The sequence below is a fragment of the Myotis nattereri genome (assembly GCF_964212035.1).
Source record: "Myotis nattereri genome assembly, chromosome: 1".
NCBI lineage: Eukaryota > Metazoa > Chordata > Mammalia > Chiroptera > Vespertilionidae > Myotis > Myotis nattereri.
Window position 1 is genome coordinate 203172498 of NC_138075.1, and position 16191 is coordinate 203188688.

Genomic DNA, 16191 nt, shown 5'->3' on the forward strand with positions numbered 1-16191 from the left:
TTTACAAAGTATTCTGAGTATATATCTGAAAAAACCCAAAACACTAATTTAAAAGAATATATGTACCCCTATGTTCATTGCACCATTATTCACAATAGCCAAGATATGGAATTAAGTCAAGTACTCATCAACAGATGAGTGGATAAAAAAAAATTTGTGGTACATATATACACTGGAATATTACTTGGCCATAAGAAAGAATGAAATCTTAGCATTTGAACAGACTATTTTTTTCTTTTTTAATTGAGGTAAAATATACAAACATAAAATGTAGCATTCTTACCATATAAAGTGTACAATTTAGTGGGATTAGGTATATTCTCAATGCTGTGCAACCATCACCACTATCTGTATGTAGAACTTTGTATTCCATCCATTAAACAGTAACTATCTATTTCCCCCTTCCCCCAGCCTCTGGTAACCCCTATTACACTTTCTACCTCTATGAACTTGCCTATTCTAGGCACTTCATTTAATGGGGATAATACAACATTTGGGTTTGGGGTTTTTTTTTTGTATCTGGCTTATTTCAACTTGTATATTTTCCAGGTTTATCCATGTTGTAGCATGTATTAGAATTCCACTCCTTTTTAAGGCTGAACCATATTCCACAGTGTGATATCCATTCATTTGATGATGAACATTTGAGTTGTTTCTGCCTTTTGGCTATTGTGAATAATGTTGCTATGAATATCAATATACATGTATCTGTATTGTTCCCTATTCAATTCTTTGGAGATGTAAACATAATGTGGGACTGATGGATCATGCAGTAATTCTGCTTAACTTTTTGAGGAACTGCCATGTTGTTTTCTATAAAGCTGCCCCACTTTATATTCCTATCAGCAAGGCACATGGGTCCCAATTTCATCACCATGAGGATGTTTTACTTCTCTCTCTTTCTCTCTCTCACACACCCCTTTTTTGGCAAGCATTTACTGATTATTTATTATTGGCAAGATGCCAGGGTGAGTCAAGAACAAATGAGGCAATGTCGAATATTCTTTGAACAATAATATTTAATCAAAAAATATGTCCTAATGATACTGAGCGGAGCTTGGGTACTCCAAAATTAAAATTGCATGTTAATTGATTTGTATAAAAGAATGTATTGCTTATCTGTCTCAATTATTCTCATGTATGTGCCTCATTTCTTTGTTTTATTCTTGTACACATTATTTTTAGATCCTTAGAATATAAAAAATTAAGAGCATATCAATAAGCAATAATAATGCTTTAGTGAACAGTATGCAAACACTGTAACCTATTTTAGTCTGCTCAATATATAACAATACTTGGAGAGACATAAAACAATATAGTTGCTAGAGTTATAATTATTTTTAAATGCTTACTATGTGCTAAAGAATGAGGTACATGTTTAAATACATTATCTATAAATTAGAGTCTATTATGCCCATGCTAAGAATATATAGAAACTGAGACTTTAAAATACTGGGGGATGCCGAAACTGGTTTGGCTCAGTGGATAGAGCGTCGGCCTGCGGACTGAAGGGTCCCGGGTTTGATTCCGGTCAAGAGCATGTACCTGGGTTTCGGGCACATCCCCAGTGGGAGATGTGTAGGAGGCAGCTGATCGATGTTTCCAACTCTCTATCTGTCTCCCTTCCTCTCTGTAAAAAATCAATAAAATATAAAAAAAAAAATACTGGGGGAGCCAGGCTTGCATGGCTCAGTGGTTGAGTATCAACCTATGAACCAGGAGGTCAGGGTTCGATTTTGGTTCAGGGCACATGCCTGGGTTGCAAGCTCAATCCCCAGTGTGGGGCGTGCAGGAGGCAGCCAATCAATGATTATCTCTCACCATCATGATGTTTCTATTTCTCTCTCCACCTCTGAAATCAATAAAAATACATAAAAAACACATATGTAATACCTTAATCAATAAAGAAATTAAAAATAAAAAACACTGGGGGAATTTGCTCAAGGTCACAAAGTATGTGGTGTAGCAAAGATTGGAACACAGCCTGGTCTTCCAAGTTCAATATCAAAATCATCACTATTCTTTTGGCAGTGTTTGGTAATGCTTAAATATATAATGCTTATTATGAGAGGAAATATTAAGAAATAATTTTCATGTTTCACCCTAACTCCTGGCAGTAATTGACTCTGGCCCATGTGCCTCCACACACAGTTCAGAACAGCTGGAATAATTATACTGCTATTATTTCTCAATTGAGTATGTTATTATCATTTATTTCTAGAAAATCATAAATCTCCCCAGAATATTGTTTCTCTGTATTTGTTTAATCCATAAAAGATTAATTCCTTTTGCTTTTGAACATAAAGCCGAGCAGAATTGGAACTAGAACCCTTAATCAATTTTAGGAATTTCAGAAAGTTTAGCAAAAAATTATTTCTAAAAGATTTATCTGCACATAATGAAATCTTCCCTTGGCTTCACATTTTACTTAGAGTAAAATCCCAAGTCCATTACCTGTATAAGCTTGTTGGCTCACTACTCCTCCGCCAGGCGTACTGGACTCCATTGCTGTTGCTCTAACACACCAAGCAAACTCCCACATCAGGACATCCGCACTTGCTCTACTCTACTTAGAATCCTCTCCTTCTGGTATTTACATGGCTCAGCCCTAAGTTACCTTGAGACACTGATCAAATGTCACCTTCCAAATGGACACAGACAGTAGGGGGGTGAGGGCATGTGCTGGAGGGTGGGAGAGGCTGGGGAGAGGTCAATGGGGGGGGGGGGGTAAAGGAGACATATTTAATACTTTCAACAATAAAGAATTTAAATTTTAAAAAAGTCACCTTCCCAAACACCCTCTATAAAATAGCACCACCAACCCCATTCTTTACCAGGCACTTTGCCTTTACCTTCCTCCATTCATCTTTACCGTCACTCATGCATCTTTAAATTGTTGTTCAACAGCTATCCCGGCTGTTGAAAGCACCATGGGCGGGGCATACCATATCCACTTGCTGCAGTTCTCGTATAGTTTCTCCTATTTTCTGATTCCTCCCTGCCCCCATTTTATATTGCTTGACAGTTACTTTTTTATTTTTATTTTATTTATTTTTATTTTGCAGGGGCAGGAGATATGCTGTACTGGTTCCCAGTTGGTGTTTCCTCTCAGCACGGGTTGATTATTCTAACTCAGAGTGGATTTGATGAATAGAAGTTTACCCAGTTTGACCCTGTAGGATGCCAATGCCCAGTATGTTATCTAGTATTGGAGAGATGAAAACCTCATCTTCTCATGGGGAAGTATGCCCAATGTGCAATGTCCAAGTGACCTTCCCAACCATAACCATTTGCCTTGCCATGAGGGGTCCAGAAACTTCTGAAGGTTACCCTGCATCAGACAGAGTGCATTCAGCTCCAGTACCAGCCAAAGCCCTCATCTTTTGTTTGTGTGTGTGGGAGATTAGTGAACAGTGAGCTCACCGACTGGCCATCACCTGAAGGCCATTGCCCTGCATCCATTCTGAATAGACCTCCATCCCTGGCCTCTGTTGGAGCACATTGGGCACTAGGGGTAGCAGGGACGGGCGGAAGCATGTCTGAACTGTTGATCAGGTTTTAAGGGTTTCCACAGGCTCACCAACACAGCACTGGGTTGCCAGTCTATCTTTTCAGGTGAGATTCTGACCGCAATAGGTGAAATCACTTTTGCTTCCGGGTTACTTTACAGCACGCTGTACAGCCAAATCTGGATAAATGTTTGGCTTCTTGAGTTCCCTCTCTGTTTCAGGTCTTTCCCACAGCTCTTACCTATTTGCAGGATTTGTCATTTTCCCCCAGATCAGTAATGGCTTGCTCAGCATCCTAAATGTCTTGTCCACGATTGGACTCAACATAGATATCAACATCCCATACCAGGTACTTGGGGCAAACGGGGGTATCTCGGCTTTTATTCTGCAGTCAGTGAGGCCCAATCAGGGCCTTGAGAAACAGGAGTGTAGCTGGCTTATCTTATTCCCAACTATTTAGGAATTTGTTGTACCTCCTTCATAGATACCCAGAACTTCATTGGGACAAGCCTCCCTACCGGATAGAATAAGCCAATCTGTAAAGGAGTGAGTACTATGAACAACAGAAAACAACAGGAGAGGCACCTCAGGCTGCCAATCACAATCTCAGGAGTCCTGCCATGGCCCCCCAACCTCAGCATGCCAGTGGCAGTCATGAAGGACTTTTTGCAAAGCCTCCTTTAGACTATTAACTATGCACTCTTCATTGGAGGGCCTCTCCAGAAACAGATAGTAGATATGGATTTTTATTTAAATACTCATACTCATAGTAGATAGTTCACCAGGCTCAATGTAAGGCATATGCGGAGCTTCTGGATATATAACATAGCCCTGCCCTACCCCATTTCCATCACAATGACTCTCAGCTCCATGGAAGGAAAATGAGTTAGGTATCACCAATGTTAACAGAAGTTCACAAAATCACCTAAAAGACTAAAGTATAAGTCATTGTTCTGGGTGTCCTACAACAGTGTAAAAAAAAATCTCTAGCTTCTCTTCAAAATAAGAACATTTTTTTCAAGAGAAAGGCTAAAAGCACCGTTTTTTGAGTGACCACATTCAAAAATATCTAACTTGTCCCCTAATAACTCTCATTAAGCAAACCCTATGCCTCCAGACCGAGAACAAAGACCTCGCAGATAGAGCTGCAACTCAGCACTGCTCCTGCTGACCTTTGAAGCGCGCATTTCCTGCTTCTCCCCGTGAGGAGAACCTTCTCTTCACCTGCTCAGGCAATCTGTGGTGAAGCCCTGTCGCCCTTGCTCTGTGCATGCTCACGCGAGCTGACAGATAGGCCAAGCTGTGAAGTTTAGTCTCAAAGGTACTCAGAATTCGTCCCGGGGAGCTTTGTTTAGAACAGAATTTATATTACTTTAGCATGCAAACTTAAATCTGCAATACACTTAGAAGTTGTTGTGTATGATGTCAGAAAGGGGTTAAATTTAATTGTTTCTATACGGACATGCAAATAAGGCAGTTCCATTCCTGAATAATCTATTCCCTCTGCTCTTCAGTCTCCCTAAATAACATTTTCATTCCTCTTGTGTCAGGAAGGTTTTTCAAGAAACTTGTCCAGTTCATCTAGAATTGTAGTTGTTTATAAATATTCTGTGATAATTGTTCTGTCATCCCTAATAATGCTAACTTTTAAACTGTTTTTTTTTTAAATAAATCTTGCTAGACCTGTATCAACTCTATAATCTTTTTGAAGAACTAAGTTTGATTTGATTTTGTTTTTTCTATTTAGATCAGCGGTTCTCAACCTGTGGGTCGCAAAGCACATATAGCATATCAGATATTTACATTATGATTCATAACAGTAGCAAAATTACAGTTATGAAGTAGCAATAAAAATAATTTTATGGTTGGGGGTCACCACAACATGAGGAACTGTATTAAAGGGTCACAGCATTAGAAGGTTGAGAACCACTGATTTAGATAGATAGATAGATAGATAGATAGATAGACAGATAAAAGGCTAATATGCAAAGTGTCCCTGCATGAGTTTGGGAAACCCGGAGTTCTATCACTTGCTATGACGTGCGCTGACCACCAGGGGGGGCAGCACAGAATGAAGGAAGGCCCCGGCTGGCAGCTGGCAGCCAGGGAAGGGAGGCCCTGGCTGGCAGCTGGAAGGCCCTGATCGGCCCTGATCGCCAGCCAGGCCTAGGGACCCTATCTGTGCACGAATTTCATGCACTGGGCCTCTAGTATGTATATATATGCTCTGTAGTACTTCCTTTCTTTGATGTACTTAATTTTAACTCACTTATATTTTTCTAGTTTCTTATAATGGACATCTATCATTAACTGCTAATACCAAAATTTAAAGCTAAAATTTTTCTTTAAGCACTGCCTCCTACAAATTTTGATATTTCATACTTTTATTTTCATTTAACTCAAAATATTTTCTAATTTCTCTTAAATACTTTGTGATCTCTTGAGTCATTAATTATTTATAAGTGTATTGTTTAAACTCTAAATATGTGAGGCTTCTATAAATAATTATATTTTTTCAATGTATTTCTGTTATAGGATAGGACATACTCTGTAAGATACCAATCTTTTGAAATCTATTGAGACCTATTTTATGTCCCTGTATATGGTTTATTTTGGGGAATATTCCATGTGCCCTTGAAAAGAATATATATTCCATAATTGTTGGATGGAGTGCTCTTAATATCAACTAGGTCAAGGTTAAAATTTTGCATATTTTTACTGATTTATATAAAATTATTTTATTCATTACTGATACAATATTGTTAAAATCTCCAACTATATTTGTATGTCTATTTCTCCCATTAGTTCTCCCAGTTTGTTTGATGCATGTGCTTTCAATCTTTATTATTAGTTCCATTATCATGTAATTGTTATGTTGTATTAATCGACCCCTTCATCATTATGAATAATGAAATGGCCCTCTTTATCTCATATAACACTATTTTTCCTGAAATATATCTTGTCTGATAATAGTATAGTCACATCAGCTTTTTTTTATGGTCATCTGTTGCATGGGTTATCTTTTTCTATCCTTCCATTTTCAATTTATTTAGGTTTTTGTACTATAAGTAAATCTCTTAAATTATTGAAAATTACTTTTTTATCCACTAGGACAATCTCTGCTTTTAATATGGTTATACTCAGAGCTAACATTTTTCTATTTGTTTTCAATTTGATCTTTGTTCTTCTGTTTTTCTTGTTTCTAAGCCTGCTTTCAAATTAATTTTTAGGTATAACTTTTGGTATTATTCTTTCATGGTTACTCTAAGATATTACAACATTTATATTTTAGAACAGTTTACTTAGCATTAATACTATGTTGCTTTTTATGAAATATAATAACTTTGCAAGAATATTATTCCATTTACCCTCCTTTGTATTATTGTTGTGATATATTTTATAATTTTACATGTGCATACGTTATAACTCCACAATTCAAAAATATAAATTGCATTAAATAGGTCAAAATATATCACTTTTAAAAACTGAAAAGAAAATTAGTCCTTTATACTTATTCTCACTGAAGATCTTTGTGGTTGCAGATATCCAGTCCCTTCATCCTCAGAATTTCCATTAGTATTTCTTGTGTTCCAAGGCTCCTGAAATTCTATTTCAGCTTTTTGGTATCTGTAAATGTCTATTTTGCCTTTATTTTTTTACATAGGATAGTTGGTATAAAATATTGGATTTATCCCTTTTTTCCCATTGAGTACTTCAAAGTTATCATTTCATTGCCTCCATTTTTTTCTCATAAGAAGACACAATCATAATTTGTATCATTGTTCCTCTTTATGCAATGTGTCTCTCTCCTACCCCAACTGCTTTTAGGATTTCTTTCTTTACTTTTGGTTCTCGGTAATTTGACTTGATGAGACCAGAGTTGACTTAATGTTGCTTGCATCTACTCATCTACTTAATGTTTCTACAGGTTGATGTTTTTCAGCATATTTGGGGAGATATAGCCATAATTCCTTTAAATATTTGTTTTGCCATTTCATCTCTTTACTCTTTGCAAATTCACTTACACATACATTAGACAGCTTGATATGTACTATAATATAATTAGATTCCATGCATTTTTTTAAAAGTTGTTTTTCCCTCTATTCTTCAGATTGTATAATTTCCATCAATTCGACTTCAAGTTCGCTGACCTACCTTTTCACTTGCCATTTTTCCATCTGCTATTAAATAATCAGCAAATTCTCCATTTCAAATATTATACTTTTATATAGAATTTCCATTTATTTCTTCTAACATCCATTTTTCTGCTGAAATTCATCTGTTCAACATCATTTCCTTTACATTCTTAAACATAGCTAAAATAGCTGTTTTAAAGTCCTTGTCCTCTAATTCTAACAGGTGAATCATGTTAAGGAATGTTTCTACTGTACTTTTGCTTTTGACTATGGACCACATTTTCTTGTTTATTCATGTCTGCAGTAACTTTCAATATACAATTTGCACTGTGAATTTTACATACTAAAACTCTGGATTATGACATTTTCCTCTAAGAAAGTGCTGATTTTGGTTATAAAATACATAAATTACTTACTACATATCTTGAGCTTGTGGCGGTTTGGTTTTATATTTTGTTAGGGTTTATTCATTTGAACCATAGTTTTGTGAAGAATGCTTAGTCTTGAAGAACTAACCACTATTACTAAGTCATAGCCCTTCAGAGATTTCAATTAAAAATCCTTCTCATTTGGACAAAATTAAATGTCAATTCCCGTCACCCATGTGGTAGGCAGCACTTCAAATCTTTGCTTAACATTTGCAACCTACAAGCTGTTGTTGTCCTTACATTCCCTGGAATCTGCCCTGTGCATGCATAGTTCAGGTGTATCTGAAGATATGAGAAAAGTTCATATGCAGCTTTAGGGTCTTTCTCTTCTTGTGACTTCTTCCTTTTTAGTATTTCCCTCCTCAATTTCCAGCTGTTCTAGCAATCCTGATCTCTGAACCTAACCACTTAAGCTTTTAAAACTGGGCTTTCTGCCTGAGTTTCAGCTCCCCTGCTAAAATCTCATGGGCTGAGATTGGCCTACAGGAAAAAAATAACAACCACACCAAAAACAACACTGTACTTAGCCAGTGGGCTTCTTTTATTTTATGAGTCAGATAACTTCCAGCCTTGCTTGCTTTGGGCTTCTCTCCAAAGTCTTAAGATAGTTGTTTTATTTTATATCTTATCTAGAGTTTATAATTGCTAACTGGGGAGAATTAGTCCGGTATTAGATACCTTTACTAAAATTAGAACTACCAAGAGATTTATATAAAGGGTACATGGCTAAGAGCATGATGAAAAAAAAAGGACTCAGAATCAAAGACTTAAAATGGGTTTGTTATAATGATTGTGTCTTTAGAACATGTATCTTAAAGGCTGAATAAAAATTTTTTTAAATACAGGATTTAATAAAGATTGCTGTTGGAAACATAATAGGCAATGAACAAATACTGTTAACAAAGAAAAGATGATAGTTTTTGAACTTATGCAAAAATAAACTTGGGAGGAAAGAATATGGTGAAGAAATCACAATAGTCCATAATGATCATCTCCAGTGGTCGGCAAACTGCGGCTCACGAGCCACATGCGGCTCTTTGGCCCCTTGAGTGTGGCTCTTCCTAAGCCTTAGGAGTACCCTAATTAAGTTAATAACAATGTACCTACCTATATAGTTTAAGTTTAAAAAATTTGGCTCTCAAAAGAAATTTCAATCGTACTATTGCTATTTGGCTCTGTTGACTAACGAGTTTGCCAACCACTGATCTATTCTAATCTCTTACTTCACGAATAATCATGAAGGGGTTATAACTTGGTAAAATGTATGCAGATAGTAGACCCACCTATAGAACCACAAGTTCCATGATTCCATCTCCTCTCAACCCCTACATTGTTTATGCACATGGTAAACCTATTTCACAGTTGACTCTATCCTCTGTATTTAGCAGTGTAGCCATACTGATATGACTTCATTTTTCTCTCTAATTTCAAAGGGCAGCTAGATAAAGGCAAGCTGGAAAAACTCATGGTGATGCCCATAAATAAGGGCTATTTGGTTGGAAGCCTAGGCCCTGGTTCTGCACCACTAAACATACGTACATCACCTCTGTGTTATTCCATACAGATACTGTTAGATCTTAGAACAGCTCTGCAATAGGCTGGCTAACTTCTACTTGATCGGATAAATTAGTATATGCATAGAATATAGAATTAGAAGTTTTCACATGATACGGCAAAAACTAATTGCATGCTTCCAAAGGGACTTTGACAGAAAGGAAAGTGTAAGTAATACAGGCAAACAGTAGGTATCAGAGCTATATTAGGTTTATTAACTGAGGTAAGGAGAAGAAAATCCAGAGGCTAACAATTCTGAAAAATCAAGCACATATTTGACATCAAAATTGCTCAGCAGGTAATTAGCCTTCACCTAGAAGAAGTTCAAGATCATGACTAGATCCTATGAAATCGTTTGTGGTCTGATGGGGTGCCTAACTCCCACTATTGTTCAAGTTACCTTCTCTGGGCTCCCTATGTCTACCTCTACCCCATTTTAAAACAGGCTGAGACAAAGCCTGCTTCTCTGTACCTCCATGATCCTCTTTGCATAAGCTATAAAAGCTCAGCCCATCTTACAATATTAGCTGTTTGCCTCCTCCCTCTTCCCAGACTATCACTATAAGCACACAAAACGTTAGATTATGAGGGCCTTGAAGACATGAACTATATATTTTATCTCTGTATCCCAAAGATCCACACAATTATTGGCATGTTAAATACTAAGTCATTATTAGCAGATGATGGATGGATGGATGGGTGGGTGGGTGGGTGGATTGATGGATGGATGGATGGATGGATGGAAGGATGGATGGAAGGGTGGGTGGGTGGACGGACAGTATCTTAGTCACCTAGGGATCCCACAATAAAATTCTACAGATTGGGTGGCTTAAACAATAAGACTTAATTTTCTTATAGTTCTGGGGGCTAGGTGTCCAATATCAAGGTGTTGGCAGGTTTGGTTTCTCAGGCCACTCTCCTTGGCTTGCAAATGGTCACTTTCTCTTTGTCCTTACATGGCCTTTCCTCTGGTCATAAACATCCCCAGTGTATCTACATGTGTCCAAATTCCCTCTTCCTATAAAGACACCAGTCAGATTGGGTTAGGCCCCACCCTAATCACCTCATTTTAACTTACTCATCTCTTTAAAAGGCCCTATCTCCAGATGCAGTCACATTCTGAGGAACTGGGGGCTAGTGCTTCAACATAGAAATTTCATGGGGCACAATTCAGTCCATAATAGACAGCATAGTAAAACAGTCTACTAGTCTAGAGTCTCAAACACAAGAAAACAGGTCAGAACAGAAGTCTTTGAATTGAACTTTAGTAGAGAAGAGGTCCTGGGCCTTCAGAAAGTAAAAAGGAATATGAAAAATTTGGAGATTTTAAGTGACCAAAGGCATGCTAACCTTCCCTAAATCATTGTAAACTTTCTGGATGTCAGTTCCCCCGTTGTGCTTCATATCACCACAAAAGAAAGATTTCTATACCCTAGACCAGTGATGGCGAACCTTTAGAGCTCGGCGTGTCAGCATTTTGAAAATCCCTAACTTAACTCGTGTCACATATAGGAATTTTTTGTTATTTGCAACCATAGTAAAACAAAGACATATTTTTGATATTTATTTTATATATTTAAATGCCATTTAACAAAGAAAAATCAACCAAAAAAATGAGTTCACGTGTCACCTCTGACACACGTGTCATAGGTTCGCCATCACTGCCCTAGCCAGTTTGGCTCAGTGGATAGAGTGTCAGCCTGTAGGCTGGAGTGTCTTGGGTTCGATTCCGGTCAAGGGCACATGCCCGGATTGCAGGCTCAATTCCCAGTAAGGGTTGTGCAAGAGGCAGCCAATCAATGATTCTCTCTCATCACTGATGTTTCTATCTCTCTGTCCCTCTCCCTTCCTCTCTGAAATCAATACAATTATATTTTTAAAAAAGAAAGACTTCTATTATAGCCATTTCATTCTGCTGTCATAAAATGTTAGGTACAACAACAACAACAACAACAAATAGTTCTTCTGTTGTTGCTGTCTTGTTATTTGTCTACCATCGCAATGAAAGAGTAAAAATGATTTCATCATCTGTAAACATTAAAATCTGACAGATACTGACAAGCAACCTTAGAAAGGACCAGAGGAACTACTGAAATCATGGAGTCTTCCCCCTACATTTTACAAAAAGAAAAGCTGGGAGGAAGAGCCTGGATTAGTCCCCAGGCAGTGAGTGAGAGGGGCAGAGTGGAACCTTGAGCTCCTTCCTGAGTTGGGGCGAGCCTCAGCCATTTCCCTGCAGGCCCATCTTTCTCTGGGCCTTGCAATGCAGCCAGCCCACAACTGCCTCAAATTGGCAAAGCATTTGCTAAGTCTCCAAAAATAAATACACGGCTATTTTGGACATAATTACTATTTCGTTATCTCTGAATAAATTTCTAGAAAAATCATTGGCTCTGTGGAATCATTTCATTTTCCAAGGATGGTATTTCCGTCACCAGGAACCCCTGTCTAAATTTAGACTTTTTCTGCATCAGTGTTTCTTTAAACTGTAAGCCACGCACAGCGAATTATCTGGTTACATCACCTCACCTTTAAGTTACTGCTTTTTCAAAATATAGATAAATCCTGACCCCTAGTGGCCAAGCATGTTAGTATCTGCAAACTGAATAAATTGAAATAGAGATGCTGGTCAGGACAGTGTTTTGACAAATAGTAGAATGTTCGTGTCCAGTAGACACACCTTTACTAAAATAAAAACGAAAGAGACTGAAAGGTTTTCTCCTGCACATCCACGAGCTATGTCTAATGAAAAGTGGAAGTTACTGTCTAATGTTGTTCTCGTAAATACTGTTGTTTATATAGGCTAAAGCTATATATAAAGACTCAGAATTCTTAAATATGATAACACATGTAATTTCCTTCACAGTGAATCATAACTAAATATAAAAATTTAGTGTCTTTTCACACTCTGATTGATGTTATAAAACAGCTCTATTTTTAAAACTTATAGAGCTACAAAAATTAGTTCTCCCTAGAGCACTCACTAAAATAATTTCATGATTCATATTTTCACATTTCTGTATAAAACATATGGTGGACTTGCTTATGACATACAGCCAAGCCACCGCTAAATTGGACTGCATGATCTTAATTTAGCCCAAGCTTCTGTCTTCTAAGAAGTCATTTTGTAAGAGTTCTTGCTGTCTCATTATTTCTATCACAGCAATAAAACTTCATTTCCTTTTCAGATCCCTTTTCAACAGAATATATATCCATTCAATCTGTGTGTGTGTGTGTGTGTGTGTGTGTATGCATCCAAGTCCATAATTTACAAATAAGTAGGATCTTCTGTATTCTATGAAAATTTATTTGATCATTGCTAGGATTTAAAATATACATTTAAAAATACACATTAACACATAGTCTACCAGAAAATCACATTGTGCATGTGGTCAACAAGTATAAACTCTCATTAGAGGGACTGAGGTACCAAAATACTCTGGAGTGGAAATCTTGGTAATATAAAACATAAACTAATTTAGAGAAAAGCAAAGAGGAAGCTACAGCATCAATTAAAGCTGAATAATTAAAATTATTGCTGTGATGTGGTTAAGACACAGGAAAACTAATTCTGACTTTGACAGTAGTTTGTTTACTCTGTTTAGTTCAACTCGTCAACTGTCCAAGTTATTTTGCTAACATGGAAGGGACAGTTCATGTGCACATAAAGATATATTTACGAATTAATAATAATTCCATTTTGTAAAATCTGTCAATCTGCTACTTGGGGGTTTTAGTTATTGGATTCCTGTTTCTGATTAAATGGCTTATTCATTGAACTAATCATCATCAGGGTCACTTACTTTCCCTGGGAAGTTAGCGTAGCAAAAGGGTGGATAAAATACATTAATGGATGATTTAATATATTCAGAATAAATTATCCTACTTTTGGTGCTATAATTCCCCTACAGGACCAATCCGCAATAAACAAGCCATTGAATTTTATAATTGGAAAATAGAACCAGAATATACAAATATATTGCCCTTTCATTTAATCTGAGATCATAAACTCTTATAAACTATACAACTATATATGTACTATACCACTCCATACTTTTGAAGTATATACATTAAATGCTTGTTAAGGTGACATTATATTGACTATAACTTTTATTTAGGAACATTCTATGCTCAGCAATAACTAGAATCCATATTACTAAACTGGAAGCCATAAAACATTTTTCCACATGATCAGTGAAGGAATAATGATCATCCTATCTAATAAAAGAGAAACATGGTAATTAGCCGTACCTCCCCTACTCTTCCCATTGGCTAATCAAGGCGATATGCAAATTAACTGCCAGCCAAGATGGTGGCCAGCAGCCAGGCAGCTTGAAGCGAACATGAGGCTTGCTTGCTTCAATGACGGAGGAAGCCACCATTCCCCGCCTGCCGCTGCCGGCCTCTGAGCTTGCAGTTCGAAACATTGTTACAAATATAGAATCTAAACAAACTCCAGAAACCTGCTTTCAGCCAGAGCTGGAGTTGAAACAGTGTTTCGATTATAGAACCCAAACAAACCAGATACCTGCTTTCAGCAGCCGAGGCCTCAGAGCTGGAGCCAAGCCTCAGAGCTAAAGCTGCACCATAATAAAAACAGAAAAAAAGGAAAAAAGGAGCAGTTGGGAGCTTCAGTCACCCTCCAGCCTGAAAACAGCCCTCAGCCCCTCACCCAGACTGGCCAGGCACCCCAGTGGGGACCCTCACCCTGAAGGGGGTGTGACCAGCTGCAAACAGCCATCAGCCCCTCACCCAGGCTGGCCAGGCACCCAAGCGGAACCCCCACCCTGATCCAGGACACCCTTCAGGGAAAACCAGCCAGTCCCCACCCGTGCACCAGGCCTCTATCCTATATAGTAAAAGGGTAATATGCCTCCCGGCACTGGGATCAGCATGACAGGGGGCAGTGCCCAAACCCCCTGATTGCCCTGTGGCTCTGTGTGTGACAGGGGGCGGGGCCACAACCTCCCTATCCACCCTGCTCTGTTCGTGACAGGGGAAGGCGCCCCAACCCCCTGATCAGCCCTGCTCTGTGCCTGATAGGGGGAGCTCCCCAACCCCCTGATCGCCCTGCGGCTCTGTGTGTGACAGGGTGCAGAGGCCCAACCCCCTCCACCCCCCCCACCCCCCCCGCCACGGGCCCTGCTCTGTGTGTGACGGGGTAGAGCCATAACCTCCCCATCGGCCCTGCCCTGAGTGTGACAGTGGCGGTGCCCCAACCCCCTGATCGGCCCTGCTCTGTGGGTGACAGGGGGTGGTGCCCCAACTCCCCTATCGGCCCTACTCTGTGAGTGACAGGGGGTAGCTCCTCAAGCCCCTGATCGGCCCTGCTCTGTGCATGACATGGGGGAGCTCCCCAACCCCCTGATCAACCCTGCTCTGTGCGTGACAGGGTATGGAGCCCCAACTCCCCTGATGGGCCCTGCTCTGTGAGTGACAGGGGGTGGCGCCGCAACCTCCCCATTGACTCTGCCTTGAGTGTGACAGGGGGCGGTGACCCAACCCCCCAATCGGCCCTACCCTGAGCGTTACTGAGGGTGGCATCGCAACCTCCTGATCCGCCCTGCTCTGTGCATGACAGGGGGTGGCGCCCCAACTCCCCAATCAGCCCTGCTCTGAGCCTGACCAGGGGCTGTACCTAGGGATTGGGCCTGCCCTCTGCCACCCAGGAGCGGGCCTAAGCCAGCAGGTCGTTATCTCCCGAGGGGTCCTAGGCTGCGAGAGGGCACAGGCCGGGCTGAGGGACCCCTCCTCCCCCCCTGAGTGCACAAATTTTTGTGCACTGGGCCTCTAGTGTTTATATAATTCCTATTAAGTAGGCAACAAAACATGAATAGCATGAATAGCAAAGATGGTGAAAGTAGCAACAGCAGCTTACATTTATTGAGCACTACCTGTGTGCTAGCCATTGTTCTAACGTCTTTATATTAATTATCTTGGTTAATACAATCTATGAGGTAAATATGAAAAAAATATGCTTAGCAAGATTAAGGTATTAGGTGATAAACATTATAAATTGAATGTCACAAAGATGTGATGTGGTAGAGTTCATGAGTCCAAGGCACATAGATGGTAAGTGATAGAAATTATGTGCCCCAAATCAGATAGGTAATTAATGATAAAGGTTAGTTATTCCAGGTTCGATGAATGGTAAGTAGTGGGGATTACGTGTTCAAAGTTATCTCAATGGCCACTGGTAAAGGTCAGGCATTCAAGGTCAGATGGGTGATGGGTGGTAGAGACTGTAAATACAAGACCACAAAGCTGATAACTGATAGTGTCTCTCTGTTCTCCATCCTCTCATTAGTACACTGGGTGCTTTGGTTTGGGTGATTGTGAAGAACACTGCTAGTTACCTAAAATCGATTTCTCTTTTGATGCATAGTAACAGTGATAAATGACATGACTGCCTGACAGGGATTTTATCTCCCAGTGCTCTGTGGACAGGTGTGGCTTGGTGACTGAATTCTCATCAATGGAATGTCATCAGAAGTGACACTACCTTCAGCCCTGGCCTATAAACCCTTGTATTAAACTCCTATATTCAAGTTCTCTTCTCACAAA